At 36.5% G+C, this 6,648-nt stretch overlaps 1 long non-coding RNA gene across 1 annotated transcript; it reads left to right on the plus strand.

Moving 5' to 3' along the window:
• Window positions 1–5,305: 5,305 nt before the first annotated feature.
• On the plus strand, window positions 5,306–6,427 carry LOC125582538. Its single transcript, XR_007319997.1, has 2 exons — window positions 5,306–5,854; window positions 5,934–6,427. It is a non-coding gene; the product is annotated as an uncharacterized LOC125582538 (long non-coding RNA).
• Window positions 6,428–6,648: the final 221 nt, after the last annotated feature.

Raw genomic sequence — 6,648 nt, forward strand, 5'->3', positions numbered from 1 at the left:
TTGCACTCTCCCCCATCTTTTGACCTTGAGCCATCACCATCTATGTATTTCGTTTACCTCTCCGGTGTGCAGTGCTTCTCACCATCACTGTGAAAAGAATCACCTCCGTGCTCTTGTTTTTCCTCGCCTTCTTTTTCTGTGAGATTGTCTGGTATTTGTTATAGATCAGACATATTATTTCCATGTTGTGCGGCTGTTTCTTACGGCATTTTATGTTATTTCGGTCAATATTGGTCCTCTTTTTCCTTAGGTTTTGGCTAAGGTTAGAAACTACATCTCGTTGGGTTGGGTCAGGGTTTAGTTGTCATTGATGTTGTTTTCTTCGTCACTGGTTTGCCATCAATAGTCGCTGCTCGACTTGGTTTTCAAGATATGGTTTTTGGTGATCTGACTTATATGCTCTTTTTCATATCTCGAGGATGGTTCCACAGTTTGTTGATTTCATTTTGTCTCTTTTTATCTCTTTGTTCTCTCATCTCGATGCAACTTTCATCACTGATCACGTCTCTTGTGTCTCTCCCTTTCGCCATATTTGCTACTCCAGGTTTGGATAGTGTTTTTCTCTGTGTATGCTTTGTGCGCTTGAAATGTTGTTTATGGTCTCAAGAAGGTTTGGTTTTTCGGTGGTTGGCTTCTATTCTCCCCCACTTAGGTTGTTTATCTTCTTCTCATGCATCCCTTGGTGTAGGTGTGCGGAGTTAGTCTTTTAGAGCTTTGGTTTCTTTTATTTAGAGTTTTGTGGTTCTTCGCTGGCATGAGTGCCTTGTACGTGCTTGTTTAGTTTGTGAGATGCTTTTTATCTCTTAGCTGGTGGTTGTGCTTCCGTGCTTTAGACATGCGTCTTTTTGTTTCGTGATGATTTTGTTCTTCCGATGATTATTCTTTCTCTGACCAGTATTTTTGATTTTTTTGCGCTGGTGCTTGATCGCGATCCTTTTTGTTCCGGAGATTGCTTTGTCTCATATTTTATCTTTTTAACTTTTTCTGACATCTGCTTGGTCTAGCCAAGATATTCTATGGTAAGATGAGAAATGTTAGTCTTCTTTGTTCATCTTTTTTCAGCTTCAAACCTTTATTGAGTGAGTGTTACTGCAGTATTTTGCTTTTTCTCTCTGACCGCAGAATTTTTATGTCTAATTTCTTCTTATTAGTTTGGTCATTTTATATTTTTAATAGTTGAATAAATATATAATTTGTAAATTAAATAATAGAAAATTGTTAAAATAATAAAATAACAAAAATTTATGTTATTTTTAGTTTTGAATAAATTAAATATGTAAAATATATTTCTATTATTTGATTTATTTCTTTATTCATTTTGAATTTTAGTGAACAATAAAATAGATTATCAAACTTCATACGATAATAGTTAGTGAAAATAAGATTAGATATTTCACAATTAAAAAGTGCTTGGCCAAATTGTAATAATTTAAAAGAAAAAAGACCTAAAATGTAAAAAAATTACATGGATGTCACGCGTCGCAAAAGCTCAATGTCATTTGTCCAAAGAGGGGAAAGAACTAACTTTATATATATATATATATATATATATATATATATATATATATATATATTGCGTTTAAGTTTAAACCCTCTCTCTCTCTCTCTTTTTTCTCTCTAGGTATGCGATGACAGAAACGATGAAGATGATCTTATTGAGGACGTTGAACAAAAAAAAAAGGATCTTATTGAGGATATTGATCAAGTGAGTTTATCAAGGCCTGAGTGTTTGCTATCGTCTCTCAAGTTTGTTGATTTGATAGCACCGGTCCAGTATGATGTTGAAACGAAGCTGGTAAAGTACTTGTTAAAGAATTCGGCCGTCCTCGAAACTCATTCTACGTTTGGCTTCTTATAATTCAAGAAGAGACGATATGTTAAAGAAACTACTCAAAATCCCAAGAGCCTCTACCAAATGTAAAGTCGTCATCCTCAGAGTATAGTGAGGTTTGTCTCTGACATGTTAAAAGGTTGGCTAGGCTTTTATTAATTTGAAAAGACATGGATGAAAATGAAACACGGTTTTATGGATATGCGTATCAGTTTTACGGGTTTACATGTTTCTGAAGGTCAAATCTTCAAAATAACACATTTCTAATTTTATGTCACAAAAATAGCTCTCAAAAACTAAAACGACCAAAATAGCATTTTATCTTTTGAAAAATTTAATTTTTTTTTATTGTTTAAAATTTGAAATCTTATCCCCAAAACCCAACTGCTAAACCCTAAACCCTAAATCCTAAATCCCACCCTTTAACTATAAACCATAATGTCTAAATTAATTTACCATTGGAGTATAAGTGTATATTTATCTCTTTTGATAAAACATTAAATGCTATTTTGGTCATTTTTATTCTTAAAAACTATATTTGTGACAAAAAAATTTTAGTGCTATCTTAGTCATTTTATGAAAAAAATATCCCAAGGTCCATTCTTTGCACTGATCGAAAATATCAAATTGAAAAACTTGGACTAGATCAACCGGATCTCTGCTAAAATATTAAAAGGAAAATTGGCAAAATAACTATAACTCAAAAAGGGACTTTTGTACTTTCATCTAAATATATATATAAATATATCAAACTTAGTTGATAAAACCAATTTAGCTACATGGTTATTATTATTATTTTTTTTGAAACATGCTATCATAGTTATTCAACCATCAATAACACAACAAAAAAAAAATTTGCCAAACAAATTTACTACTACAAATCGATAAAAAAAAACTCTTTTTTTTTTAGTTAACGGGTTTAATCCCCAACACGTATCCAGTATCCTTCTTATTCAACCATTCGACCATACTAAGCCTGAGCATTTTACCCGGACCCGACCCGAACCAGAACCGACCCAAAAATACAGGTTCGGGTCCGGGTCCAGGTCCATATTAAGTATCTATTGGATCTTTTTTTTTTGGACCCGTGGGTCTCGGTTCGGGTCCGGGTCCTATCCGAGACCCGTTCGGGTATCCGAATTATCCGCAAATAATTGTATATACTAGGTATATTTGGGTGATTGGGTATATTTTTGGTATTTCAGATTTCTTTTAAAGTTTCGGGTTTGGATTTTCGGGTATAATTGTAGGTTTTTGGTAAAATTTTATATTTTTAGAAAATATAATTTGGGTATTCGGGTAAAATTCGGGTATGTTTTGGGTTTTCGGGTCTGATTTTGGATAAATTTTTGGGTATTTTTGCGGTTCTTCGGGTATTTTTAGAGTTTTTGGGTCCAGTTCGGGTATTTTGGGTCTATTTCGGGTCCTAAATACCCTAACCGACCCAGATCCGAAATATACCCGAATATTTTGGATATTTTACAAGTATTGAAATTATACACCCGAACCGACCCGGACCCGACAAGACCCGACCCGGAACCGACCCGAAAAGTTATAGGTACCTATATGGGTCTAAATTGCTAGGACCCGAAGGACCCGGACCCGACAATATCCGATCCGAATCTGACCCGAAATTCCGACCCGAAAATCCGGATGTCCATGCCTAGACCATACAAGTGCATATTTATATGTAGTTGAGGAGGTATGCTGAAATCAAACAATAACAACAGACCACAGCCGAACTGATGGGCACCAATAAAACTTGGCCCAAGAGTCTCTAAAGGCCCAATATGAGTAGAAGAAAAATGGCAAAATAATTGATTCTGTAACTCCTCGTCCGTCATCGTCTCTCTCCCTCCCTAGTTTGTTTTCTCTCTAATGGAGACGGCTTCGAGCGTAGCCGCGACTCGCGGAGGAAAAAGTGGCGCGCCGTTTTGGATTCTTGAAGATGCAGTCTGTTAAGATGTTCTTTATCAGTTCGTGAAGTAGTACAAGAGGCGTGCATATGAAGATTGAGCTGAATGGGAGTTTGGGTTTTGTGATGTGCGTGGGCTTGCTGAGCTTAGAAAAAGAAAGAGGATATGTGCTTGAAGACATATTGACGTTTTTCATAAAGCAAAAAGAAGTTTGCTTGAAGATGAAGTTTTACATTAATGAAAATGGAAAGTTACCTTAAGTGTATTTGGAATACTTGAAGAGCAAGTTGAAGACGTGGAGAGCAAGTTCTGGTCTGCTATATAAGGAGGGATGTGCCTTATGAGAAAGCTAGATCTCAGAGAATAAAGAGAGAGAGGTTTCCTTGGTGTGTGTTACTGCTTGGTGTCGAAAGACATTCTGAAGAATTGTCTGATGGAGTCCGATGTGGACTTAGTTTGGTGGCATTGGAGTTGGCACTTTGTGTGGTGGAGTTAGCCATCGTGTATAGCTCGTGTGAGCTTTGTGTGTGCTTAGGTGATCAAGTGTTTTGGTGTCATTGGTGTGCGTTGGGTGCTGACGTACCTGGTGAAGTCCTTCCGTGGAGGTGGAAGATTGAAACCTAGACTCAGGGGGAGTTTAGCAAAGATGGTTTCATTGAAGAGATCTGTGAAGATTGCAGCTGTAGAAGACAGTGTGCTCCGGTGAACCGGATGGGATCTATGCATGCGTACTTTATTCCTGATCTTTGTAGATTGCTACTTAGAAAAGAGTGGTAAACACTAGTGTGCGTGTGTTGTATCATATAGCAATTGTAGGTTGCTCCTTGTTCTAAGTCAATAAAATCTGGACGAGGTCCCGGTGATATAGGAAACGAACCCCATTAACAAATTTTGTGTGTTTTACTTTTTGTAATTGTTTTTCGTCGCCTCATCCGCACTAACAATTCTCACAACTTCGGAAACGCCACAGGCTATGTGGTAAGTAATCTAATCATCTCTCTGCTTCACTTTAGTTGCTTCTGTCTTGTAAAGTTAACTCTTGAACTTGTTTGTGAGAGTGAGAGTGGAAGCAAGCAACATTGTTTTGTCGGGTTTTTTCTTGTAGAATGGAAGAGAAGGTGGTGGTGATTTGGATTTCTACTCTCTTGCTCAGATTGTGAACTCTTGGAGCGGATTCGCACCGTTTCTAGGCAAATAGGAGAGCTTCATCAGCAGGAGTTTGAGCTCCATGCTCAGATGATGGCGATTGAGATCCAGAGAGCCTTTGAGCTGAGTATGAGAACGCTGCTTCTATAATGCAGGTTGAATTTATCTAGTATCGCATTGTTTCTTTGCGTATGTCATCGAGTATTTTTTTCAATGTTGTTGTTGTTCTTTTTATAGGAGCAACTTCGTGAAAGAGAGACAGAGAGCTGCATGCTGTTAAACTGGATAACGAAGCATTATGTTGTTTTATATATCATTCAATGTTGTTCTTGTTCAGTCATATGATTCATATCTGAATGGTTTGATACTCCCACCAGGCCTGGGCGAACAAAACAAAGAACTTGCTACCCTCAGGTGCCTTCTTGATTCTTGAAACTCTATTAAGGTCTACCCATTTTTGTGAAGTTTCTTACGTGTTGGGCCTTTGACTTGTACATTTTTTGGTATTGGAATATGTAACAAAAGCTATAGCTTTTTCTTTCTTAATATGCAGAAGGGAGCGTGATCACTCTGATGCTGAGAGAGTCCCAAAATTTACATAAATTATCTGAACTTCAGGAGCATTTTCAAGAGAAAGAGAGACAATACGTTGAACTGCAGGAACAGGTTAGTTTTTGTTACACGCTCAAACTTGTTTGAATGACTCATGGATCTTGCAGTTACATTTCAGTGTCATTTTTGAAAATGAAATACACTAAAAAAACAGAGTCCTTATCCTTAATGGCTTGTAGAATAGGATAGTTCAAGAAACAGTCATGTACAAGGATGAGCAACTGAGAGAAGCGCAAGGTTGGATTGCGCGTGCTCAGGAGATGGATGCTTTACAAATCACTCCTTGCAGGCTGAATTGCGAGAACGTACCGAGCAGTATAACCAGCTCTGGCTTGGTTGCCAAAGACAGGTTTGGTTATTATTATTTTTTTCATTTTCTCGAGATGATTCTACTCTTTTCTTATGTTGTTCTATCTCACTGAGTTCAGTTTGCGGAGATGGATGGAGAGATTGCATGTACATACAGTGCAACAGCTTAAGCTTGACCTTGCCAATGTAAAGGAAGGTGGTGGCTTGAAAACGAAGTCCAACGGTGCCTCCCACTCCCAGACTTTCCAGAACAGAGGTAACTTTTTAGGCGTCAGATGCTAAAATTGTTAAGGAGAAAGGGAAATAATTTTACGCTGACTGTTCAAAATTCTTGATATTTTATGTTCCACATCATATTCAGGCCGTAACTGGATCAACAAAATTTGGAATTGGAATATGTGGAATGGGTCATTCCGTTTGATTCCAAAATAAAATCACCAGTTACATGGAACTAAAAAACAATCACATTCCAATAATTCCTATGGGATAAATGGAAACAAAAGGAACGTAGTAGTAAATCATTCAGAAGAAAAAAGTTACGTGAATGGAGTGGAATGGAACAAAATCAGATATTTTTAATTATGTTTAGATAATAATTATTTATTTGCAGTCACATGCTAGATTTGTTAAGATTTTAAATTGAAAATTCTCATAGAGTATTATTTGTTACAATCTTAAACTAAAATATATCAAACATATTTTTTTTTTTTTTTTTTTTTTACAAAAAAAACATATTTTCTTATTTAAAAACTTCGTAGTGATCAAACTTGCAAAACTATACGCATCCCAGCGCTAGATTTCACTAATAAAAATGTTAGTATCAAACTAAAGTTT

Source organism: Brassica napus, chromosome C2 (assembly GCF_020379485.1).
Source record: "Brassica napus cultivar Da-Ae chromosome C2, Da-Ae, whole genome shotgun sequence".
NCBI classification, from domain to species: domain Eukaryota; kingdom Viridiplantae; phylum Streptophyta; class Magnoliopsida; order Brassicales; family Brassicaceae; genus Brassica; species Brassica napus.